Raw genomic sequence first — 27094 nt, forward strand, 5'->3', positions numbered from 1 at the left:
TGTTGGGAACCTGCTAGCTCAAAGCCCTGTACCTCCTCTGAACTGCGTATAATCTGTGCCAGGGGCTCCATGGCCAAAATTAATAATATGGGCGAGAGGGGGCACCCCTGCCGAGTGCCCCTATTTATCGTGAAGCCGGGCGATGAAAACCCTGCATAATAAACCTGGGCTGTGGGATTTGAATATAAGGCCTGGAGCCAGGACTGAAAGGGGGCACCAAAGCCCCAGTGCTGGAGCAAGAAGAACAGGTAATCCCAGGAGATGGTGTCAAAAGCTTTATATATGTCTATGCTTAAGCAAACCCCAGGGATTTTCCTTTCTCTCAAGCTTTCAAACACTTGGGTTGCTCGGTACACCGCGTCAGACGCCTGTCGACCTGGGACAAAGCCAACCTGGTCCTTGTGTATTATTTGGGGGAGGAAGCAGTTAATACGGGCAGCTAGTATCTTACTCAAAAGCTTAATATCCACGTTAAGCAATGAAATTGGACGGAAGTCTTTAATCTCAATGGGTTCAGACTCGGTTTTAGGGATCATGGCTATATTGGCTTGAAGGGAGCTAGCCCCTGGGAGATTACCCTTTTTGTAATCATTGAACATTCTAGTCAGGAGGGGGGCAAGTAGGGGAGAAAATTTTTTGTAAAATAGAGGGGAATACCCATCCGGGCCCGGTGATCTGGCGCTTCTAAGGGTTTTTATAGCCATCAGGACTTCTTCTAAAGAGACGTCTGCATTAAGATTTTCAACAGCGGTGTTAGGAGGTTTAGGAAGATGGACTGAGGAAAAAAAGGACTCTAGCCGGGAGTTATCTATTTTGTCTGTTGATTTATAAAGGTTTTGGAGGAAATTCTGGAATAGATCAACTATTTTACAAGGATTGACCGTGGGGTGATCGTTGGGGCCCTTGACCCGTAAAGTAGGGGGCTTATATCTGCGTCTTTTTAATTTGTTAGCCAATAGAGTATGGGGCTTATTAGCCCATCTATAATATATGTTCTTTTGCCATCTGAGTTGTTTCTCAACCTCTTCGCTTAACAATGAATCTAATTTCAGTCTCAGTCCATCTCTAACTATCTTGTGGTTGGGGGTGGGGTTATCCTTCCAATCTTTTTCCGCCGCTTCTAGCTTGTTAGTTAAGTCTGAAATGTCTTGAGATTTACGCTTTTTAAGATAGGTGGCCAGGCTGATAATATTACCCCTGACAGAAACCTTCAAAGCTTCCCAGAGAGTTATTACGGAATCGACTGAGTCCGTGTTGAGGTCCAAATAGTCAGTGAGGAAGGAATGTATTTTCAAAGAAGTGTCAGGGTTAGTCAGGAGTGAGTCATTCAGCCTCCATCTATAATCCCTTCCCCTAGGCACCATGGAGGAGAGCTGTATCTGCACAGGATCATGGTCTGACCATGTAACCGACTTTATTTTGGCCGAGGCAACATTCGAGAGATATGAGGCATGGACAAAAAAATGGTCGATTCTACAGAAGCTCCCATGAGGGTTTGAGTAAAAGGTGTAATCCAGAGTGACCGGATTTAATTCTCGCCAGACATCTAGTAGTTGTCTGTCTGCAAAAAGGCGAGCTACAGTGTTAGATTGGGAGGACGAGAGTGGGAGGGGAGCTGCTGTAGAACCAGAGCTGTGTGCCTTGTCCATTCTCACATCCAGTACCATATTTGTATCACCACATAATATTAGCATGCCCTCACTGTGTTTTTCTACAACCTGTAGAAGGTGAGACAAAAACCGCTCTTGAAACCTGTTTGGAGCGTAATAGGAGACAATAGTTAACTTGTTATCAAATAGCGTACCCTTTAAGAGCAGGTATCTCCCGGTAGGATCAGCAAGGGTGTGCTCACACTTAAAGGGAAGGCCACGTCTAAATGCAATAGTGACACCACGAACCTTCTCTGCAGCGCAAGCATGATAGGACAATGGGAAATGTCGATTCATATAGGAGGGACAACTTGTTCTGGAGAATCTAATTTCTTGGAGGCATGCTATATCGGCATGGGAAGTTTTATAATAATGAAAAGCTTTACCCTTTTTTGGGGAGAATTGAACCCTTGAACGTTATGTGAAATAATTTTTAAGGTTAGAGCTGTCATGATTGCGCTGGGGAGTAAGGCTGATGAGATAATACAACGGTTAGGCTGTGGCGGGTTTGGAGGAGGGGGCAGGGGGGAGACACACGGGGAGGGAAAAAGGTAGAAAGAGAAAGTAAGAAAAGAGTTAGCATGCAGAAGGAAAGCAAACAAACCGGCCTGCTCCACCTCGGAAAGTCAGAGGGGGAGGAGGCAAAAAGTTTTGACGTGTATCGGTCTCGGCGTGAGAACGCCGGGACCGGAGTCACGTTGCAGGCGAAAAGCATTACTCGCCTGCTAGGGGAGGGAGAACCCACCCCGACTGCATGGAGTGAATTTTAACATGAAATATAACTAAATAGAACAAAAGTAACGACACCTATAATTGGTAACAACCACGGTCAGTAGCTAACACTATAACATATAAAGCCTATGGACTGTTTAGCCCGGGCCTGATACTATTGTTGAGCCTAATTGGTCATGCCCGCAGATGCCCGGGTATATAATCGTCCGGCTCGTGGATTAGTCCAGCCTAGGAGGAAGCACACGTAGGACAGACTGTAAACTAAAGCCCCCTAAAACAAGGCCACAACAGTCCTGTATATAATTAAACTGACACCTGGTCGATCATACACCCGGATGCCCGGGTATCTGATCGACCAGCTTGTGGGTTAGTCCAACCTAAAGGGAGGAAGCTCAAGTAGAACGAACTACAAAAAGTAAGGCCTCAGAAAACACGGCCACGTCAGACATAAATAAAAATGAACATAAACTCGAGCAGGGATTATAACATAATGGCACTTATCAGTAGCTTCATCGTCTCAAGACCCGAATGGCGGGATCCAACAATGACGTTGAGCCCGGAATAGCAAGAAGCAAATGTTTGCTGAGCAGGCCTTCAGCCTGGGTCAGAAGAAGCAGCCGGCGGGGGCCTATCCTTGTTGCGGAGCCTAGACTGGCGTTGCGATTTGGCCTTTTCCCATAAAGGTGGCGAGTTGGGCGGCCCTGGGCTATGAGAGGGTGAAGGAGCAGGTAGAGACAACTTTAGACGTTCCAGCTTTCTCTGCGCGTCTTCTGGGTTGGTAACTGCGTAGTCCCGGTTGTTATAGGAAAAGAGTAACTTAAAGGGGAAACCCCATCGATACTTTATACTGTGGGCCTGAAGAACCTTGATATAAGGCTTCATATCGCGGCGTCTTTGAATGGTAGCTGGTGCTATGTCAGCAAAGATCTGATAGGGATGCCCCTGAAAACACAGTTCTGCTTTGTCCCTGGCGGCTCGTAGTATGGTCTCTTTGGTCTTGTAGAAGGTGAATTTCATGATTATGTCCCTAGGAGGGCCTTGTGGTTTGATGGGGCCCAAAGATCTATGGATTCTGTCAAATTCCAGACGGTCTATCGGTATGGCAGGGACCAGCTCCTGGAAGAGAGCCGTTACCGTGGAGGTGAGATCGTCTATGCTTTCAGGGAGGCCACGCACTCGCAAATTGCCTCTGCGGGCCCTATTCTCAAAATCCTCCATACGGAGCTGAACTGTCTCTAGATCTTTCTCGTGGTCATCTAATACAATATCTGCATTATCCATTCGCCGCTCGAGTTCGTTGGTCCTAGCCCCCAGATCTTTGATTTCTTTAGAGAGGCGAGCAGCCAGCTTACCAGTGGCCTCCTCTAGCTCTCTCTGCAGGATTACCTTGAAGCTGTCCAGGAGCGCTTGGTCTCGGGCTGAGAGATTTGCTGGGGTTTTGCACACAGGGTCTTGCTTCTGCTTCCGAGTTTGCGGAGCGCTGTGGATGGTGGACCGGCTCCCGCCGTCCGAGTCACTGTCTAGGCGGTCTGATTCTCCCTTTTGGCTCGTGCCCGGCGCCATCTTGGAACGGCGCGTGTGAGGTTGCTGAGAGGAGGTAGTGCTGGATTCCTCCGTTCGGCTGCCTTTTCTGCCACCCATCGGTTTCCTGATGGTTGCCGACCGGGATTCGTCGCGGGAAGGGAGTGTGAAGCGGCTTGGGTGTCGCTAAAGATGCTCCGATGCAGTCAGGGTGTGCGGAGCTCAGTTAGGATGCGTCCATCTTGAACGGCCGCTAGCCACGCCCCGGCTGCTTCCTATTTAAGCTGGAGGGGAGCACAGATCGGGGGACCCAGGCGAGGGAGGGGGGTCCCCACCGCTAGGCCCACTACCCCCGGCCTGCTCGGCGGACGCCCCCCCCCCCCCGCACCCACGTACGTGCGGGTGCCGCCCCTAGAAGTTTGCCGCCTGAGGCAAACGTTTCACCCCGCCTCATGAGTGGGCCGGCCCTGAAGGTACTAAACTAAAATGACAGCCTCCTTCCAAAGTTGTAAAACATGATACAAGGGAGATAGAGGCACCCAAAAATAATAAAATAAATGAAAGATTTAAAAAGAGAAAAGGTATTGGAAGGCCTAGCATTTCTGTAAGATCATCAGTCATACAAAGCATCACTAAAGCTGGCCACTAACGGTCCAATTTCTAGAGAAAAATCGTTCGAGCGATCAGAAATTCTGATCAGATTGGTTGTAAATAATCTCCATTGGTGAACACAATCGATTATGAACGAGTGAAAAAAATGTTGCCCGAACGAAGCTTTGTCAACTCTGTGTTTTAGGTCATGTGACCAAGCATTTGAAATATATTTAGCTGCAAAACCTTATTTTATTCAAAAAGACATAAAGGGTACATGAACTAACATGAGACAAACATGGGTACATATACCGGGTTTCCCTGAAAATAATATGGGGTCTTATTAAATTTTGATCCAAAAGATGCATTAGGGCTTATTTTCAGGAGAGGTCTTATTTTCCCTTGAACAACTATCTACATTTATTCTTGAATTTAAAATAAAAATAACATTTATTCAAAAATATTAATTTCATCACATTCTGAAACATCATCATAACTCTCTAAACCCTGAATTCCATCCTGAATGTCTTGTAACTCGAGTTTCTTTTCAATGTGCGACAATTTACATTTACAGAGAGCCCGGCACTTGCCAGCCCTTAATGTTTCCCAGGTCGTCTTTAAAGTGCGTTTTTCTGTTCTCTTACGTCAGCTTTCCTTGGTGAAGGGTTTATATGTCTTCCTGCTGCATTTTGTCTATTGAATTTTTTTTCTACAAATATACTTTGTATCTATGCAAATGAGGCAGTAGAGATGGCTCAAACTCTTTGCCGGCGGACCGTATTCTGCGAACTTCCGCTGTTCGCATTGGTGAACAGCAAACATTTGGCGTGTTCAACCCATCTCGTAAACATCATCATTGAGCTAAACTTTGACCCCTTACCTCACAGTCATCAGACACATGGCAGCCAACCAGCTAGCACCCCCTCCTGGACCCCCCACCCCCCTATCAAAACGCAGTTGTGGTGGCCATATTGGACTCATTCTCTGCTGGCTGCTAACTGTTAGTGAGAGCAGGGTCAGACTTGCTGCAGATAGGTAGGGAAAGCATTAGCTAGGCCTGTGTTCTTGTTCCTCACTTACTGTGAAAGCACCCCAAACTGCCCTTTTAAGGGCTAATACATCGGCCTCCTGTGTTTTTTTTTTTTTTGTGTGTTTGTGTGACACTCCACACCCCACTAACACCCTCCGGCATGCCACAGTCCAGGTGTTATAAACCCTTTGAAACAACTTTCCCATCACTTTTGTGGCCAGAAACAATCTTTGTAGGTTATAAATTTGCCTGCCCATTGAAGTCTATGGCGGTTCGCATGTTCGCAAACATTTACAGAACTTCGCGTTCGCCTTTCACAAACGGAAAATTTGATGTTCACGTCATCTCTATGAGGCAGTCAAATGCAGTGGCTATTCTGAAAAATAGAAGCCGAACACTTGTATCTGGTTGATCCAGATTTTATGTCACATGATAGGGCTGCTGTTTACTCTTCAGACTTAAAATTGCAGCCCTTAAAACGTAAACAAACATGTTAGACTCAAGGAAAGTTCTATTTACCATTCCAACTGCACATAAAATAATTAATCTTATTAGGTTATTTTGCAGGCAGAGAGGCTCTTGCTCGTTTTGGCCCAGACCCAAAGGCACTGTTATTGTACAGACTTGAGGAAGCGGGCGAATTCCCAAGAAACGTGTTGTCCATTTTTAGAGGTAATTAACTTCATTTATCCAGTCATACTGGCCTTTTTCTTCAGGAGAGGGAAGACCAACTCTACTTCTCCTTTTTAAACTGTTGTTAAGGATTTTATTGAATCGGGCTCCTCCGTATCAGTTTTTCAGCTTTTTTTAAGGTATAGCACTTGTCATGTGAAAATTATATTTAAGTTCAGTTTTCCCCGTAAAATTATGTTTGAATGTAAGCGTCGCTAGGTGGCTCCACTATTTAGTGGTGTTATTTTGAATTTTATTTCACCCTTGCAGCCGCTTCAAGTGTGGAGGCACCCACTACCTCCAACACAATATTAGGTATACAAAAAACCTCCACTTTTTCTAACTCTAACACACAATTACTCAATGACCTAGTTTGTGAGCTTTGCATTCTTTGGTATCAATAATCTGTATTGAAATGAATGGCGGCAATTAAATATTCCCCTTGAAAATCAACAGGTGAATTTTGATTGGCTATTGTAGGCTCCACCCACTTTTCTGAATATTAATCCCAGTCATCCAGTGATGAACTGTCCAAAGTTTGAGAACCCTACCATTAACCGTGTAAGAATGGCTGCAGTTTACATTTTCCCAGTGAAATTTGTATTTGTCTCCGCCAACTTTTTGGTTATGGGAATAATAAGTATCCTATATGTTATTCCAGGTAATGTACTACGCGTGAGCCAAATTTCATTTAAATCTTTTCAGCCATCGTTGCGTGATTGAGTAACAAACATCCAAACGTTTGCATTTATAATATTAGTGAGATATATATATTTATTATTATTATTACTATTGTGTGGTACAGTTCTGTACCTAGATTTCAGCTTTGAATTGTATTGTAAGTGTATGTATACTTAAAATGGACCTCTACCACCCATAAAAATTAATCTGACAGGAACACTGCATCTAGAATCTCTGTGCCGTCCATCTGTCTGAAGTGATCGCCACTTACCGTGTCCATTTGTACTCAGGCCAGCAGAAGCATGGGGCTCTCAATAGGCTGCATTAGACCAATTCTTCCTTGCAGCAGGGAGAATAGTCTGTTCTCTGCTCATGTAGGAACACAGCCTAACTGCCTTGATTCTGCTGTTCACATGTCGCATGATTCTCATGGGATTGCCACAGTCTGTTGGGCATTGCCACACCACCCTCTACCCTGGGCCTATTCGTTATATTACTGCATGCAGTGTTCTTTTATCGTCCCTCAACTGAACGTCTCCTAGCCACATCTATTTTTATGGGCCCAAAAGGTAACACGGTGGCATATTTTTCAGGACAGTTTCTCCCCCTCAGGAAGGCTAGATTCACACAGGGATGATGCGTGCCCTGTGAAAACAAGATCGCAGTGGAGGGGAAAAGTCACATTGTGCATTACACGCACCATGCGATGCTTACAGTGAAGCATACAGTTCATGAAAAGTATTCTTCACTGCAACTATAAACATGCTTGTTCTCTGCTTTTAGTAGCTCCATTTCAGCAACTAATAAGTCCATCTTTACATACGTCTTGATTGCTGCCCGATACTTAACTGTGAAGACCTGGAAGTCGCCACATGTCCCCACCGGGGTGAAATTACCGTATTTTTCAGACTATAAGACGCTCCTGACCATACAATGCACCTAGGTTTAGAGGACAAAAACCAGGGGGGAAAAATATATACTAAACCTGGTGTATCCATGGTGCAGAGGCATCATGTAGATTATGCCTCCTTTGTACCTCTTGTGTCTCCCTGTGTCCTCCTCCTGTCTCCCTTGTGTCCTCCTGTACCCCCATGTGTCCGCTTCTGTCCTCCTTGTGTCCTATCTATGCCCCTTTGTGTCTAGGGTTGCCAGGTCGGCTGATGGAAAAAACCGGACAGGGGGTGGAGTTAGGGGTGGAGTTAGGGGCGGAGTCAGAAGCACACTTTTATGTAGAGTGGGGCTAAGCAATGGGCTTTTTTTTTAAAAAAATGTATAGTATTTATATCGCACTGACATCTTCTGCAGCACATTACAGAGTACATAGCCATGTCACTAACTGTCCTCACCAGTAGTACTGGTCCAGTGCACATAAGAGACAGTTTTTCACCAGTAACTGCACATAAGAGACAGCTTTTCACCAGTAAATGCACATTATAAGAGACACCTTTTCGCCAGTAAATGCACATAATAAGAGACAGCTTTTCCCCAGTAAATGCACAAGAGACAGCTTTTCACCAGTAAATGCACATAATAAGACACAGCTTTTCACCAGTAAATGCACATAATAAGAGACAGCTTTTCACCAGTAAATGCACAAAAGAGACAGCTTTTCACCACTAAATGCACATAATGACAAACAGCCAGTGTTCCCAGTATATGTAGCCAGGGATATATGTGCCCAGTATATGTAGCCAGGGGGTATATATGTCCCAGTATATGTAGGCAGGGGTGTAAATGTCCCAGTATACATAGGCAGGGGTATATATGTCCCAGTATATGTAGCCAGGGGGTATATGTGCCCAGAATAGGTAGCCAGGGGGTATATGTGCCCAGAATAGGTAGCCAGGGGGTATATGTGCCCAGAATAGGTAGCCAGGGGGTATATGTGCCCAGAATAGGTAGCCAGGGGGTATATGTGCCCAGAATAGGTAGCCAGGAGCTATATGTGCCCAGAATAGGTAGCCAGGGGCTATATGTGCCCAGAATAGGTAGCCAGGGGCTATATGTGCCCAGAATAGGTAGCCAGGGGCTATATGTGCCCGGAATAGGTAGCCAGGGGCTATATGTGCCCGGAATAGGTAGCCAGGGGGTATATGTGCCCAGAATAGGTAGCCAGGGGCTATATGTGCCCAGAATAGGTAGCCAGGGGGTATATGTGCCCGGAATAGGTAGCCAGGGGCTATATGTGCCCAGAATAGGTTAGGTAGCCAGGTGCCCCCCCCCCCCCCCCCCGCAGGAGGAGAACAGTGCAGCAGAGAGAGAGCTGGGAGCAGCGGTGGAGAAGGGGGGCAATCTCCCCCCCCTTCCCTCACCTTAGGGTGCTCTCTCTCCCCCGCTGTCTCCTCCAATATGATGTGCAGGCTGGCGGGTGGCTGCGGGCGGAACTTACCTCTGTGTCGCAGGCGCCGGAAGTTCGGGTCCCGCAGCCGCTGAGATTCGACTCAAAAAAGATCCGGATCAAAGATTCGAATCATTCATGAGCCGGACAACACTATTCAGACTGATTAGTGTTGTCCGGCTCATGAATGATTCGGATCTTTGATCCGGATCTTTTTTGAGTCGAATCTCAGCGGCTGCGGGACCCGAACTTCCGGCGCTGGAGTGACACAGAGGTAAGTTCCGCCTGCAGCCACTCGCCAGCCTGCACATCATCCTGGAGGAGACAGCGGGGGAGAGAGAGCACCCTAAGGTGAGGGAAGGGGGGGGGGAGATTGCCCCCCTTCTCCACCGCTGCTCCCAGCTCTCTCTCTGCTGCGCTGTTCTCCTCCTGCGCTGCGGGGGGGGCTCTGAACCGGACAACTTAATTGTCCGGTTTAGCATGCCTTTTTGCACCGGACACAGCGCACAAAAACCGGACTGTCCGGTGTAAAACCGGACACCTGGCAACCCTATTTGTGTCCCCGTCTCCTCCTCTGCATGGGCACAGTACAGGGAGTTCCCGACATTGCGGGGGCTGGAGGTCCATATGGGCAGGTATTCACAAGTCAGGAACTCTCTGCATTTGGACTTTAAGACGCGTTGACTTTTCCCTCGCACTTTTGGAGAAGAAAAAGTGGGTTTTCTAATCCAAAAAATACAGCAGTTTATTTAAATCAATTACCTGATGAGAATTGATGAATTGATACTCTGCCTTGGTAAAACGGTTGGTAAAACGGGAGACGTATCTTTTGAGATGGACTGTTTGAGTCCATTTTCTCCCCATACGGGACTTTTGCGGGGTCTTGTCTTGATAGCTTGGATTTAGATCTCCAAATGTTCTCTGTTTTTGAATATCATTTTCCTACAGCACTGGGTTGTGCGACGTCTGACTGAGGTTCTCTTTCCCCCTCTTCCCATGCTGAATCTCTTCTCCTGTTCAGGAGGGTTTTTGTCTCTGGTTTTGTCAGTTTTTTTTTCCTTTCTTTCTTCTTTCTCTCTCACATTGCATCTTACTACAAGGTACTGGTATAACATCCAAGGTACTTTGTCATGGACTTTTCATTTGGTGGTGCGCAGTTAAATACGTTAGTATAATTTGTAGCTGATAAGCTTTACAGCTTGGTGACACACTTTCCAGGTGGATGATTGGTTACACAATGTAATTATCATGTTTTCCTGTTAGTATCAGGCTACAGTTCTGACCTCATTCGCTGTTAATGTGTGTCCTGGTGTATCTGAGACTGAGATATGTGATTGTATGCTGGAATGTCTTTTCTTGTTGCAATAAAAACTGGTTGTTTAAAAAAAACCTCTGCATGTTATCCGTTAGCACACCGTATGCTTCACGACATGCCGAGGGATTCCACTGCACGGTTAAGGTGTGAATATGAATGTACCATTACAATACAATTACTTCCCATTTGCATCACTTGGCTGGATAGTGCACTGGTTAAACAGAAACCGTAACTAAGGATTGAACTTCATCCTAATCAGTAGCTGATACCCCCATTCCCATCAGAAATCTATTATTTTTTCTAACGGATCATCGGGGGGCTTTGTATGGCTGATATTGTGGTGAAACCCCTCCCACAGTGTGATGTCAGTGCCTCACAGCTCTGAGGTCCTGACATCACACTGTGGGAGCCTTGTTGCATTGTGGGAAATAACAGCTGTTTCCAACTACCAAAAAAGCAAGCAGCATCTCCTTCCAGTGACATCACCTGCCAGCAGTAAAAATGTCACCATGTGATAAATGTCAGAATGTAAATCAGGGAGATGAAAGATTTTACAATGAGCAAACACTGACTAAATCATTTATACATAGTTATTGTAAAAATTAAGCACTTTTTTGTTACATTTTCACTGGAGTTCCTCTTTAAGGGTTCCGCCTCTGACACAGGAGAATTATTATCATTATTATTTGCTATACCATTACAATACAATTACCTTGCATTTGCATCATGTGGCGGGATAGTGTACTTACTCTGACACAGGAGACCTGGGTTCAAATTTCTGCTCTTCTTGTTCAGTAAGCCAGCACCTATTCAGTAAAGAAACCTTGGGCTAGACTCCCTAACACTGCTATTGCTTACTGAGCGTGCTCTAGTGGCTGCAGCTCAAGCAAGTCCACCAGGAGAAAAACACTATACAAATACTGGAATTATTCTCATTATTATTTGCTATACAATTATACTGTCTAACTCAACGCACCACATTGTGTCATTGTGAAGTAAGCCTAACATTCAGGAGCGCTGGTCCTGCCCATGTGATCGTAGCAGGCAGACTTTCCCACCTGCTAATTCGCTCCAACTCTCCTGTCTCAGCATCCTCAGAATAGACTATCTGCAAAAACTTAAGCAGAACTATAACATAGTCAAAATAACATAATGAATAAAATTGCTTATATTTTTACAATAATCATTTATAAATTATTTAGTCAGTGCCCATTGTAAAATCTTTCCTCCTCTCCCTGATTTACATTCTGAAACATTTCACAGATGGCAACATCTTTAGCACTGGCAGGTGATCTCTGCAGAATGTTTAATTACTGAGAGTTCTGAAGCCAGTAGAAAAGAATATTCTGCATAATAAAAAGCCTCAGTGGGATGACAGGGCTACACACCAATATACAGCAAATATATAGCTATATATTTAACATAAAAGTAGGTATCCTGAATAATTTACTGCATTCTATTGTATGTTGCTACAGTGCATCTTTAACCACTTCAGGACCTCAGTGTTAAACCCCCCTAAAGACCAGGGCATTTTTAATTAAATTGGCCACTGCAGTTTAAGGCCAAGCTGCAGGGCCACACGACAGCACACAAATGATTCCCCCCCCCTCCTTTTCTCCCCACCAACAGAGCTCTCTGTTGGTGGGGTCTGATCATCCCCCAGATGTTTGTTTATTTGTTTATATATGTTTATTTGCTGTTTTTTTAACTACCTGCGGACCGCCGCAGTATAAATCTACGGCAGGCAGGGGGCGCTGCGGTTCTGACCTGACGTAAACTCTACGCCCCATTGACCGCGCGCCCCCGCCGCTGTCGCCGCTCGATCTCCGCCACAATATGCTGCCCTGCCGCCTCTATGATGGCAAAGCACTGTGAGCCGGGCAGGATCCGTTTTCATTGGCTCCTGGCCCTGTCATTCATGTAAGCCGTTCCCATTGGCTCACATGGGGTGACAGGGTCAGGAGCCAATGAAAGTGGCTCTTGACCGGCGCACAGCGCTCTGCCGTCATACTGACGGCAGAGAGAGCAGCCTGCGGCGGGGACAGAACGGCGTGACCTTTAGCGTCGATGCGTCGGGAAGCGGTGGTTTACTGGACCAGCACCCTCTGGTCCTTAAGGTAGAGTGACCAGACGTCCCGGATTGCCCGGGACACGTCCCGGATTCGGGGTCCGCTGTCCCAGGCTTAATGAGGTCCCGGGAAACGTCCCGCTTTGAGCAGCGGGACGTCCCGGCCTCGGGACTCTGGCCACTCTCTCCTCAATGAACTGGCAGCGGCGTCTATAGACGCCGTGCCAGTTCATTGCCCGCAGCCCCGCTCCAGCCTCCTCTTCCGGTGTCTGTTTCCGACACCAGCAGGCGAGCAGGGCTACGGCAAGATGGCTGCCGGAGCCCTGTACTGGAGACCTATTTGTGTCACTAGTACAGGGCTTCGGGCGCCATCTTGCCATAGCCCTGTCAGCGCGGGAGACCAGAGCAGGAGGAACAAGACGGTCCCGGGACGGAGCAGCGCGCCAGAGGCCGGACACTTCTGCCAGGTGAGTAAATGCTTTCTTTTCCAGGTGAAATGTTTGCCCGCATTGTTTCTTTTCCAGGTGAAATGTTTGCCCGCATTGTTTCTTTTCCAGGTGAAATGTTTGCCCGCATTGTTTCTTTTCCAGGTGAAATGTTTGCCCGCATTGTTTCTTTTCCAGGTGAAATGTTTGCCCGCATTGTTTCTTTTCCAGGTGAAATGTTTGCCCGCATTGTTTCTTTTCTGGCGAAATGTTTGCCCGCAGTGCGTTTCTTTTCTGGCGAAATGTTTGCCCGCATTGCGTTTCTTTTCTGGCGAAATGTTTGGCCGCAGTGCGTTTCTTTTCTGGTGAAATGTTTGGCCGCAGTGCGTTTCTTTTCTGGTGAAATGTTTGGCCGCAGTGCGTTTCTTTTCTGGTGAAATGTTTGCCCGCAGTGCGTTTCTTTTCTGGTGAAATGTTTGCCCGCAGTGCGTTTCTTTTCTGGTGAAATGTTTGGCCGCAGTGCGTTTCTTTTCTGGTGAAATGTTTGGCCGCAGTGCGTTTCTTTTCTGGTGAAATGTTTGCCCGCAGTGCCATTCTTTTCTGGTGAAATGTTTGGCCGCAGTGCGTTTCTTTTCTGGTGAAATGTTTGGCCGCAGTGCGTTTCTTTTCTGGTGAAATGTTTGCCCGCAGTGCGTTTCTTTTCTGGTGAAATGTTTGCCCGCATTGCGTTTCTTTTCTGGTGAAATGTTTGCCCGCATTGCGTTTCTTTTGTACCGACATGTTGCCCGCATTGCGTTTATTTTTAACTGACATGTTTGCCCGCATTGCGTTTATTGTCTGGTGAAATGTTTGCCCGCATTGCGTTTATTTTGTACTGACATGTTGCCCGCATTGCGTTTATTTTGTACTGACATGTTTGCCCGCATTGCATTTATTTTCTGGTGAAATGTTTGCCTGCATTGTGTTTATTTTCTGGTGAAATGTTTTCCCGCATTGCGTTTATTTTGTACTGACATGTTTGCCCGCATTGCATTTATTTTATACTGACATGTTGCCTATTGCGTTTATTTTCTGGTGTCCGGGGTAACTGTTACTGCATTTATTATTTAATGGTCATAGATGGCTATGTTTGCTGCTTTGTGGTTACGGTATACTATTAGCATCACACAGTTTCTGCACACCCATGATACAAAGTCTCGTTTGTCCACATCATGGCGTAAACACTGCTTTCTTATGCCTCGCTGTTACATCATTACGTTAGCTCCGCCCATACAATGTCATGGCCACGCCCATTTTTTCGGCGCGGCCCCCCTCCCCCAGTCTTCGCCGCTGCGCGCTCCTCACTCCTTCCCACTTTTCGACGCGGCGCGCTGCGCGCGCCGCCCCCCCCCCCCCCCCCCCCCCACGCCCCCCTCCCCGTCCCAGGTTGGACCCACAAAAATATGGTCACTCTACTTAAGGTTAAATTAGTGGTTAAATAAAAAATGTGGTTCTTTTTTACTATCTTGCACTCCCTCCCTTCCCCCGCCAGCCAATCCCATCCCCGTGATCAGCTGTCATAGGCTTCAGCCTATGACAGCCGATCACCTCCGTGTCACACGACTGTCCCCAGTACAGCGCTGCTGCAGATCGCAGCGCTGTACCAATACTTAGACAGTGATTTTGCTGTCTAACAGTCTCCCGATTGCCGCTCGGAGACTGAAGGTGGGGCGTGACGCGGTCGGCTGCAGATTAAAGATGCCCATACATCATGCGATGATGGACAGATTTGACCAAGATTAGAGGTATCTGTCGGATGCCCATACACCGCAGGCCAATTCCCGATCAATTTCATTATGAAGTTGATCAGGAATTGGACCTTGTGACGTTGCCTTGCCGACCCAACACTGTCCCCTAATGTTTAATTCACCAGTGCTCTCCCTCCACTGTCCATGTCACGTGCGCCACGTGGTTGCCTAGTAATGTGGGCGCGTGGGCGACGTCATTAGGGGGGGCAGCGTCAAAATTTTGTTGCGATAGTTGTTCGTCCCGATATCGCTCGCTGTTGCTGCCGTGTACCCAAGCGAGCAAGTCGGCCCTACATCTTGCAGGATGTCCGACCGATTGTCGGTCAGGCATGCACATGGCAGCACTGATTTCCATCCAATCCCAATCATGATAAACGAATCTGATGGTCGATGTACGGCCACCTCTAGTCTTTGTAATATACATTTCTGACATTCTCTCGTTGAAACTGCAGATTCAATGTCCATGAACTACATATGTATAAAGTCTCCATTCTTATGCTAGTTATTTGGCAGCCACAGGCTCATCCTAGTGGCTCTGGTTGCCGGGCAGGTTAATAATCTCTGTAAATATATCTAATGTAAGCAGGCTGGGTGAGAGAGAGATTGCTATAGCTCCATCCAGCGCTACCAGCCAGACAGGGAATGAGCAGTGACAGCCTGACTAGGGCAGCCCCTGTGAAGACTCCGCAGGCCCCAGACCCCGGCTACAACATATGGCAGCCTTCATCTGCCCCCAGTCCAATAATTACTGCTAACCACCAAACTGGTGAGGGGTGCGCCAAGCTCACACACACTGCTCTAAAGGGCGCTCTGAGCAACGGGAGGGGAGGACACAGAGCATTAACCAGCACTGACACAAATGTATGTATATATCTTCATTCCTTCTATCTGTGCTTACCCGGCACAATATTGTATGCAAACTGTACAATACACATTCACAGCAAGTACTGCAAACAAAGCTGATGATCTAATGGGGGCGAGTTACAATTTAAACCCAGGATTGAAATTCATCCCATTCAAAAGCCGATACCCCCTTTACCAGGAGAAATCCTTCAATTTTCTCTAATAGTGCATCGGGACGTCTGTATGGCTGATATTTTGGTGAAACCCCTCCCACAGAGTTTCCTGTCTGTGAACCTTGTTGCATTGTGGGAAATAACAGCTATTGCCAACTGCCAAGCAAGCAGTATACCTTTTATGCCTGGTACACACCATGCAATTTCCCATCACATCGATGGGTCAAAAGATCATTTCCGACAGAGATCTGAGATTTCTGATCAAGTCTATGGAAATCGATAAGGAAAATGATCGGAAATCAGATCGGACCTGTTGGAAATGATCTATTGCATGGTGTGTACCTGGCTTAAAGAGACACTGAAGTAAAAAAAAAATTGATATAATGATTTGTATGTGTTGTACAGCTAAGAAATAAAACATTAGGAGCAGAGACATCAGTCTAATATTGTTTCCAGTACAGGAAGAGTTAAGAAACTCCAGTTGTTATCTATGCAAAAGAGCCATTGAGCTCCGGATGTGCTCGTCCATGGGCAGGCGTGCAGCCAGAAGATGAAGAGGGGCCCTGCACTGAAATGGTGGGATCTTCAAGGATGCACCTGCTTAGGTAAATACAGTTGTGCTCATATTTACATACCCAGGTAGAATTTATGATGGAGGTAGTAAAATTGTTCAGTGATTGGCCAATCATAAATGAAAGTGTGTACCAAGCTTAAAGGGAACCTGAAGATTGCTAAAAAGAATTTCACTTACCTGGTGCTTCTGCCAGCCCCTTGCAGCCATCCTGTGCCCGCGCATACAGTCCTTGGAACGATCCTCCGGTCCCCCGCTGCACCTCACTTTCACTTTCGCCGGTCGCCATCTACTGCGCCTGTGCGGCCCTGGCTGCGAATGATGATGCGTGTGGCCAGTGTCACGCAGGCGCCATGGCCGTCAACTTGTAAGTCGGCGGTGAAGAAACAAAGCTGCGATGGAGGACCGGAGAATCTTTGAGTACCAGTGCGGGACAGGACGGCTGCATGGGGCTGGGAGAAGCCCCAGGTAAGTGAATCGCTCTTTCAGTGCAGCACTGGATGAAAGATGCAAAGGTCTGTCAGGAGTCCAGAATCTCAATGACCTTTTATACAAACCCACTAATTACAAGCAAACAGATAGCAGGTGTTAGATGGTTACCTTTAGGCCCATACACACGCTGGATTTCCGCGAACGACGGGTCGTTTGGACGTCAAATCAGGCGTGTGTGCATTCTGCCGTTCGGCTGATAAGAGCGGACTTGAGTGATCCGCTTGGTGGATCGCTCAAGTCTGCTCTTATCAGCCGAACGACAGACTGTACACACGCCTGATTTGACGTCAGAACGACCGGTCGTTTGGACGTCCAAACGACCCGTTGTTCGCGGAAATCCAGCGTGTGTATGGGCCTTTAATAGCCATTAAAACCCGTTTGTATCAGTTTGTGTGCATGTTATCAGGCCAAATCACCAGGTATGTAATCTTTTGATCAGGGTAATTTGGGTAGTTTGTGTGATGAGCTTAACCAGCTTAGCCTTTTGGACGTACCTGCCAAAAGGCTGGTGCCACGCTGCTGCGCGCTCCCACCTACGATCGCACGCTTTCACGTGATGGAGACATCATTTTAAATAATGTAATAACCAGGACAAATGGACAAATAAAATATGTGGGGTTTAATTACGGTATCATGTATTATTTTAGAGCTATAATGGCCAAAAACTGATAGAATTAATTTTTCCATTTTTTTTCTTAATATTCCTGTTAAAATGCATTTAGAAAAAAAATTATTCTTAGCAAAATGTACCACCCAAAGAAAGCCTAATTGGCGGCGGAAAAAAGCAAGATATCATTTCATTGTGATAAGTAGTGATAAAGTTATTTGCAAATGAATGGGAGGTGAAAATTGCTCTGATGCATAAGGTGAAAAACGTCATCATTCATATTCTATGAAAAATGGTTAAGAAATCATTAATTCTGCCAGGATATGTAAACTTTTGAGCACAACTGTGCATAACTTTTTCCCTCATCCTTGCTGCAGGTACCCTTTAAAGCGAACATGAACTAACCTTCCTTCAATTGATTGGGAACAAGTGGCCACCACACCACCAAAAGGCGTAAACTGAAGTTAGGACTTTGCTTACTCACATCAGGGGGTACAATGTATTAGTCATATGGATTATACTGGAAGCAGTAGTGCCCGACCTTCTTATTTATTGTATTTATAAAACACCAACCTCGTATGCATTACTGCACAATAGATAAGAATGGGTGACATAACAGGGTGGGACAAACAAGGAGAAAAGGTAGAAAAACAAATACACTATAAATGTCTAAGTCGACATCTGCTGCACCCTGGCCACGCGTATCCTCGAACGCGTTCCTGTGGCCCGGAGCATACTGTGCAGGCGCAATAAGAGAAAATATCTACTGCACTTGCGTAGTACGCTGCCGGTAACAGAAGCCTGAATGAGGACGTGTCGGGCCGCGCAGGCACAGTGGACACTGACGGAAGCAGTGAAGGTGATCCGCGGCGGTGGAACGGAGGATCGTTTTGAAATGGCGCGGGCACGAGTCGGCTGCAGGGGGCTGGCAGACACCCCAGGTAAGTGAAACACTTTTATTTAGACTTCCGTTACGCTTTAATGAGAGGTATATGGAAGCTGTCATTTTTATTTCCTTTTAAACAAAACCAGTTGCCTGATAGCCCCGCTGATCTATTTGGCTGCAGTAGTGTTTGAATAACACCAGAAACAAGCATACAGCTAATCTTGTCAGATCTGACAAAGTCAGAAACACCTGGTATATACTCGAGTAACAGCCGACCCCCAGCTTTTACCTAAGAAAACCTGGGAAAAATGATTGACTCGTGGATAAGCCGAGGGTAACAAATGCAGCAGCGCTAGCCTGTAGCCATTCTTTAGAAAAATCATATCCACTATTGATTGCATTAAATAAAGCAGGGAACCTACAATTTGAGCTGCTTCTTTACCCAGCTTGATCTGTAATTTAGCGCCTAGGTTCTCAACATGTAGTTCACGCACCCCAGGGGGTACTTCGGATGGTTCCAGGGGGTACTCGGGCTTGATATACTTAACCAAGAATAAATCTTATTTAAACACCAAATTAGTATTTTAGCTAGTTAAAAGAAATAGTAAATGCTTGGAAATTGTTTAGAACCAATTATCATGTACTAGGATTAAATATATATTTGTCAAGAGGTACTTGTGATAATGTTTACTATGCTAGGGGGTACCTGGTGAGTACAGGGTTTTAAAAGGGGTACATGCCAATAAAATGTTGAGAAACACTGATTTAGCGCACATTGCCCAGTTCTACAGTCCTGGAGTTAGTGCTGTGTATCTGTGGCATGGTGGTTATTGTGTAATGTTTTATGCAGAGTTTCTCCCTCTTTATCTGGATCTGGCTGAGCGATCTGTTCTTCAGGTAAACAGTCATACCACCTCTTCGGGCCCTTTTCCACTATAGCGATTGCTGAATTGCAAAATCGCAAACTGCTAGTGATTTTCAAATTGCTACGGTTTGCTTTTTAACATAGGAATTGCGGTAGGTCATTTCCACTACCGCGATTCGTTTTTTACTTAATCGCGAACGCGCGGCAGAGCCATTATTGCCGCGATTTTGCTATGCAGCGCATAGCATAGCAAAATCGCGATCGCAAACGTCGGGAAATCGCCGGGCAATTTGTAACTTTTGCTGAATCGCTAGCGATTGCTAGTGGAAAAGGGCCCTTCTTCACACATAGATGTCTCCCATTGGAGCTTGCTCTGCCTTTAACAATCTATGAATTCTCAGCCAACCATCAGCCCCTGCTAGCTCCAGCACTTATCCCCTAGCATTACCATTGCAGGAATAAGATTCAGGAGCCAGCTAGGAATAATACATGCTAGCGGTAATCGCCGCGTAAGCCCCGCCGCCATTGCCATGTGTAAAATGGAATCTATGTGCTATAAATCTCTGTTATCCCCCTGCGCCGCCTGATTGTAATGTCACAAACCTTCCATGCTGCCTCTGTGCCCCCCCCCACCCCCACCCCGTATGTCCCTGCTGAGATACGCAGCTATTCAGAGCAGCGTGCGCATCTCCCTTGCCGCTCAGATGCCTTGGTAGTGAAGTGAGGGGGATGCCTTGGTAGGACAACTGAAGTGAGGGGTATATGGGGGCTGCCATATTTATTTCCTTTTAAACAATCCCAGTTGCCTGGCAGCCCCACTGATCTGTTTGGCTGCAGTAGTGTTTGACTCATACCAGAAACAAGCATGCAGCTAATCCTGTCAGAGCTGACAATAATGTAGGAAACACTTGATCTGCTGCATGCTTGTTCAGGGTCTATGGCTAAAAGTATTAGAGGCAGAGGATCAGCAGAATAGCCAGGCAACTGGTATTGCTTATAAGGAAATACAGTCATGGCTGAAATTGTTGGCACCCCAGAATTTTTTTTTACAGAAAATCAAGTATTTCTCACAGAAAAGTGACACGTTCTATGGCCTACTATATATGTTGATTCTAAGATTCAAGAAGTTTAATCTCTTATCTAATCCTCACATGGATAAATGAATAGTGACTATTAATGTTGTTGCACTAGGGCATTGTCTAGAAACTTAGTGTTGTTGTTGCCTGGCTTGGACTCTCCACTGTTACATCACATCACTTGGACCTACAAAGTAATAAGATAAGTATATTACTGTTATTGTACAAGAATATCTAAGTAAGAACTGTGAGAAGTAATTTTCAGCTGTTTAGTATAGTTTAGTTTAGTTTAGAATTAGTTTAATTACATTAGTTAAGTCATAACATTAATATCTGAATAATTAATTGGAATTGGGAAAGCAAGACGTATACCAAAATATCTACATGTACTCTATGTAGCCCAACTCGATGTAGTTTAACAGCTAAGTGAGATAGCAGTGATCCTGTGGGGACGGCAAGTATATAGGAATAATACTTAGAGGATGCGTCCTCTGGAGTCTCTGTAGGGAGGATTTAAGGCCCCCATTCTCCAGAGGTACTGCTCCTACTAAACCTTAATTAATAATACATTTTAGGAATTTGTTAGAATGTAACTAACAGGATCACTGTTAAAAATAACAAAAATGACATTTAGGTTATTTTGGAAAGATAGGTGCTATTAGGCCTACAAAGATAAATAAACAATTTTTTCTTTAAAAATTTATGGTTTAAAATTGATTTAAACATTTTTTCTTGAAATTTGCACTATTTGCACTATTTGCATATTTACGCGTTATGTACGCGTTTTTTACGCGTTTTCTAGGCGTTTTCTGCGCGTTTAGCGGTTTTTGCGCGTTTTCGCGCGTTTAAGTGGCGTTTGACGCGTTTTTTACGCGTTTACGCGTTATTATGCGTAAAATCTCATTGGGTTGCACTCATGCGTATTTTTATGCGTATTCTTGCGTAAAATACTGAATGACTATTAAAGTGTAGAGATGCACATATTTAACCTTTCAAGAATTATATAGCAACAAGTATACTAAACTCAGCAATCATCTTAAGAGATACTAGCCATTGATTTATAAGGGAAGGTTATTATACACTGTTTATGTATAACTGAAACTGAATGTATATTTGAAAAATCAATAGTATATTTCTCATTGGCTGCTGTAATGTAAAAAGTAAGTTTATTTTTATATTGTTTTAATATGTCTTGGCATATTGTTAAAACTTTTGAAAAATTTCAATAAAAAATATTGAAAATGAAAAGTAACACGTTTTGCTATACATATGTTTATTCCCTTTGTGTGTATTGGATCAAAACAAAAAATGAAGGTAAAAAAGCAAATTGGACATAATTTGCCTCATTTCACTAAGCTTTATCAAACACTTTATCAAACGTTTGATAATTTACCTCATGGGTAAAATCTGATTTTGAATTCACTAAGGTGTTATTTATTTATCAAATGTTTTATCGATAAAACGCTCAATAAATCTATAACACCTTAGTGAATTCAAAATTAGATTTTACCCATGAGGTAAATTAACAAAGGTTTGATAAAGTGTTTGATAAAGCTTAGTGATTTGCCAATGTCACACAAAACTCCAAAAATGGGCTGGACAAAATTGACACTCTTTCAAAATTGTGGATAAATAAGATTGTTTCAAGCATTTGATGCTCCTTTAAACTCACCTGGGGCAAGTAACAGGTGTGGGCAATTTAAAAATCACACCTGAAAGCAGATAAAAAGGAGAAACGTTTACTTAGGGCTGGTGCACACCGAGCGGCTTTTTCAGCGTTTCTGCAGCCGCTTGCGGCTGCGGATCCGCTTGGTCAATGTATCTCAATGGGGTGGTTCACACCAGAGTGGGAGGCGTTTTGCAGAAACGAATCCTCCCGGGGTGAGGCATTTTTTGGATTGTGGATGCGTTTCTGCCTCCAAGTATAGGAAAAACGCAAACCGCTCTGAAAAACGCCAGTTCAGAGCGGTTTTGCAGGCGGTTTTGTTACAGAGGCTGTTCAGTAACAGCTTTACTGTAACAATATCTGATATCTACTACACCAAAACCGCAACACAAAACCGCAAAATGCTAGCTGAAACGCTACAGAAAAATAACAAAAAGCGTTTCAAAATCTGCTAGCATTTTGCGGATCTGCTAGCGGTTTTTGGTGTGCACCAGGCCTCTGTCTTTGTGTTGGGTGTCTGTGTGCGCCACACTAAGCATGGACAACAGAAAGAGGAGACGAGAACTGTCTGAGGACTTGAGAACCAAAACTGTGGAAAAATATTAACAATCTCAAGGTTACAAGTCCTTCTCCAGAGATCTAGATTTGCCTGTGTCCACAGTGTGCAATATTGCCAAGAAGGTTGCAACCCATGGCGCTGTAGCTCAATCAAAGAAGCATGTGAAAACAACCGCCACTACGAGAGTTACAGTCCTCCAAGTGCAAAAGGGTGAATGTGAGTCATTGGCAGAGAGGTGTATCAAGTCACAAGCTGCTTCCTCAGAAATGGATACTGCATGCTCATGGTGGAAGCTGGATGCAAATATGATATCAATAAAGTAGAGATAGTAGACAATCAGGCAGTGCAGCAATGTCACATTTATTCCATGTTCATATGTTCAACAGTTTATTCCAAACAAATTGCTGTATATAGAGGTGTCCAACCGATGGGGGGGGGGGGGGGGGGGGAGGGGGGGCTGACAGTGCTGGAGCGAGAGGACCGAGAGAGGAGAGGGAGGCCTCTATAAGACCAAGAGCCCTCCCCCTCCTTAGGTAAGTATCTGTTTTTTATTTTAAAAACACTTCAGGTTTGCTTTAAAGAGGAGCTGTCAGCAATACTATCTCAGAAAAAGAACCACATATATAAGTAGATAAATACTTGATCTGCTTACATAACATATGTATTTCACTGTCCACATTTTGATTTTAGTGATTTCACTATAGTAAAAAAAAAACAGAAAATCCTTTTTAGGATTTTCCATTTTGACTGTGTCTATCTTGAAGCCAATCCTGGCATCATTTCCTCCCTTACTCTGTGTATCATTGCCCGCCCTCCTCCCATCCTTCAGATACTCTCACCCAGCTCTGCAGTAGAAAGTGCATTGTCTCAGCATGAGAAATATTGGCCAATCAGAGAGGAACAGAGGTGTGGGAGGGGAAAAGGGAGGGAAAGAGGATTCAGCCAATCAGGCTGCATTAAGCCTGAGGGGAAAGAAAAAAATAAAACCCAGCATGCCCTGCAACTTCCTTTATGCGGCAATGTACCAAATAAGAGCCAGGGAAACTGGGGAATTATGTTTTTAACTTTTCTATTGCCTGGCTAGCATCCTTTTTACTTGATTATCAGATAAAAATAAAGAACTGATTTTTTATTTTATGCTAGACAGTTACACTTACTTATTATTATTACTTAAGTATTTATATAGCACCGACATCTTCAGCAGCGCTGTACAGAGTATATTGTCTTGTCACTAACTGTCCCTCAGAGGGGCTCACCACCCAATCCCTACCATAGTCATGTCTTCGTATGTATTGTGTAGTGCTTGTATCATAATCAAGGGCCAATTTTGGGGGAAGCCAATTAACTTATCTGTATGTTTTTGGGGTGTGGGAGGAAATGGGAGTGCCCGGGGAAACCCACTCAAACACGGGAAGAACATGCAAACTCCTTGAAGATGTTGACCTGGCTGAGATTTGAACCGGGGACCCAGTGCTGCAAGGTGAGAGCACTAACCACTACACCACCATGATGCCCACTTAGGGGGAATTCTCTCAGAAAGGAACACAGATAGTATTGAAAACCAAACATTATTTTAAATCCTACTTCCAGCTATATTCAACACTAAAGCAGTGTTGCCCATAGACACCTTGCAAGGTTTGTGTGTCCCTGAGAAGCCAGGTGCACACTGCAGGTCAGTGCAATGGCCGGGGAATATGTGTGTCTTCTGAGTCCCCCATGCAGCCTCTTCTGCATCTTCACCTCCAGCAGAGCTGATAGGGTGTGACGGAGGATTGTCTGCGAGGAGAGAAGTGGCTCAAACCGACAGCATCATTGGCCAGAGCTGCCAACACTGCGAGTCTTTCTCTCCCCCCACCTCCCCCTCCACCGCCGCTTGCTGCACCCGCAGGAGAGATCATTTCCATTGAACAGATGTTTGGTGTCAGAGCGAGTCACTGTAACATTACAAGACATACACAGCACAATGCACTGAGATTCCCGAGCAGCCACCATACACTCCTCACACAGGAAGGCCGCTGAGTCAAAAGGGGTCAATGTGTGGCTCCCACTTGTTCCAAAGGTATCATGCGAATTCTGATTGGATAACTGGGCTTTCCTAATGCACACTTGTCATGACAGGAATATGGAGGCTGCCATTGCTGGACTCCTACTAAAAATGCAAGCTTGTGGAGAGGAGAATAAACACAGGAGAGAAGACTGGGAGCCCGATCTTGTGTATTATCGTTGGATCATCAGGAAATTGATATAATGGTAGTAAAATATACTCGCAAAGCAGGGTTGCTTGCAAGACAACCACTCATTGAAGACGTGGGGAAGTACCGTCTCCACTCGGCCTTTTACTCGTTAGGGAATAGGTTGCAGCTCCAAAACCTATTGCTCCAGGAGATCCTCCTAGGGCATGGACCCCTAGCATGGGGGTAATCGATAAAACTGGAAGAAGCTGAAGGTGCCTGTAGATATCCCCGTGTGTTTGTGTATGAGGAATTGCTTATGTATCAAAGAAGGGCACGGTATAAATAGTCGTGTATACATGTCTCTTACCTTGGAGATGGAAAGGAGGCTAAATTCAAAATTCGGCTTCTCAAAATGTATTGTGCACTGACAACGTGTTTCACGGCTTCTGCCGCTTCCTCAGAGCAATTACTGTGCCTTTTCACAGATGTAATGAAATGCTGGGTTCCATGGATTTCATTACCTCTGCGTAACTTATGCCTAAAGGTGGCTACACACGATACAATAAAATGATCCAATTTTACAGTAATTCGCTAAAAACGATTGTATCTCTCGAAAAAATCAAAAGCTTTTTCTTCATTCGACTGAAAAATCCGATTGGATTTCTCGTTTTTTTAGATTTAAAGGGACTCCGAGCAGTGCAGAAACTATGGAAAGATGCACATCATTTTAAAGCTCTCTTTCTCCTCTTTCCAATGATATATAAACCGCCACCCTACGCCTTTTAGTTTTCGCTATTTTTGCGATTGAATTTGCCGCGGCCACGATTTCGATCGCGAAAATAGAGAAAACTAAAAGGCGTAGGGCAACGATTTAGGTGTCGTCAGAAAGAGGAGAGAGAGAGCTTTAAAATGATATCCATCAAGCCATAGTTATATTGTATTACACAGGGCGACTTTTTGTCAAAGTCAGCAGCTGCATTCAGCAGAATGGAGCTGCTGACACTGGGGAAAGTGTCGGCCTGTGTAATACAATATAACTATGGCTTGATGGATATCATTTTAAAGCTCTCTTTCTCCTCTTTCTGACGACACCTAAATCGTTGCCCTACGCCTTTTAGTTTTCTCTATTTTCGCGATCGAAATCGCGGCCGCGGCAATTTCAATAGCGAAAATAGCGAAAACTAAAAGACGTAGGGCGGTGGTTTATATATCATTGGAAAGAGGAGAAAGAGAGCTTTAAAATGATATGCATCTTTCCATAGTTTTTGCACTGCTCGGAGTCCCTTTAAATCGATCCGGAATGCCAGATATTTCTCTTCAATTCCTACTAAAGATTGTATGGTGTGTGTTGGATTGTTAATTTATTAATATACACACCCTAGCAATTTTCTCTGAGTTTCCAATCATTTTTATCATAATTGAGGAAAAAATTGAACATAGGTGTGTGGTACATTGGTCATATTTTTGAAATGTTACAATCAGTCAGAAAAATTGATTGCAATTCTTAAATTGAACAGATATTTAAAAAATTGTATGGTGTGTGGCCACCTTTACACTAACCCTCCTATAGCTATGCCTAACACTAACCTCTAACACTAACTCGTTCACTGCCACATCCAAGGTCTGCCCTTCTAATTCCATTATAAAATAGCCCCTGATGAGTTATTTTATAACAAAACTAGTAGGGTGGACCCAGGATGTGGTAATGCACATGTACTAGTGAAGCGAGCTGTGTCCACCTAAATGGAGCAGAGCCCGTACATAAAACTACACTATTCTATAAGTCAATTTATATGTCATTTTATTTTATTCTATTCCCTTTTATACTAATTTATTTTTGTTTTACAGTGTTATGCTATGAGAGGTTTTTATTTGAGGTTATCACATTGGCCATGAATGGGATATTTAAGGTGGAATAGGAAGTGGATTGTATCTAATCATGGAGGTCGGGGGTGACCTGGGAATATCCCCAACATGTTACTAGACCCTGGTGGTCATCGCATCTGGTGAGTGGCTTCTGATTGGGTGTGGTGGAGTGGAGGTAAACTGATATGCTGTACTGTGAGAGGGACATTACAACATTTGCAGAGGAAGAAAAGGACTTCATGTTGTGAAATTTGTGGGACTTAATTGCTATTGCTGGTTGGCTCTTTTTTTCAAACGTCTTCTCCAGCATCACAATTCAAAGATGTTGATTCATCAGCACTCAGTTTTCCTTTTGGTCCAACTCTCACAACTATACATTACTATCGGAAAAACCATGGCTTTGACTATACAAACCTGTGTTGACAAGGCAACAGCTCTGCTTTTTATTACATTTCCAAGTTCGTCATTGCTTTTCTTCCAAGGCGTAAATGCCTACAGTGGTCTTTG

At 44.8% G+C, this 27094-nt stretch overlaps 2 protein-coding genes across 12 annotated transcripts in view; one reads left to right on the forward strand and one right to left on the reverse strand.

The window, feature by feature from the left end:
- PRR35 (proline rich 35) overlaps positions 1 to 27094 on the forward strand; it is a 157063-nt gene that overhangs the window by 60602 nt on the left and 69367 nt on the right. The window lies entirely within an intron of this gene.
- Positions 1 to 27094, reverse strand: part of ASB8 (ankyrin repeat and SOCS box containing 8) — a 183269-nt gene that overhangs the window by 4945 nt on the left and 151230 nt on the right. For 5 of the 11 annotated variants that reach the window (XM_068244237.1, XM_068244235.1, XM_068244238.1 and 2 more), the window contains one exon: positions 20375 to 20509. The exons of 2 other annotated variants lie outside the window; for them this stretch is intronic. The gene's annotated coding sequence lies outside the window, so the exon portion shown is untranslated. Of the gene's footprint in view, positions 1 to 20370; positions 20510 to 21994; positions 22035 to 27094 lie in introns of those variants that run through there. 4 more of the 11 variants (XM_068244243.1, XM_068244242.1, XM_068244244.1 and 1 more) reach the window with 4 other exon arrangements.

The sequence above is a fragment of the Hyperolius riggenbachi genome, chromosome 7, assembly GCF_040937935.1.
Source record: "Hyperolius riggenbachi isolate aHypRig1 chromosome 7, aHypRig1.pri, whole genome shotgun sequence".
Lineage (NCBI taxonomy): Eukaryota > Metazoa > Chordata > Amphibia > Anura > Hyperoliidae > Hyperolius > Hyperolius riggenbachi.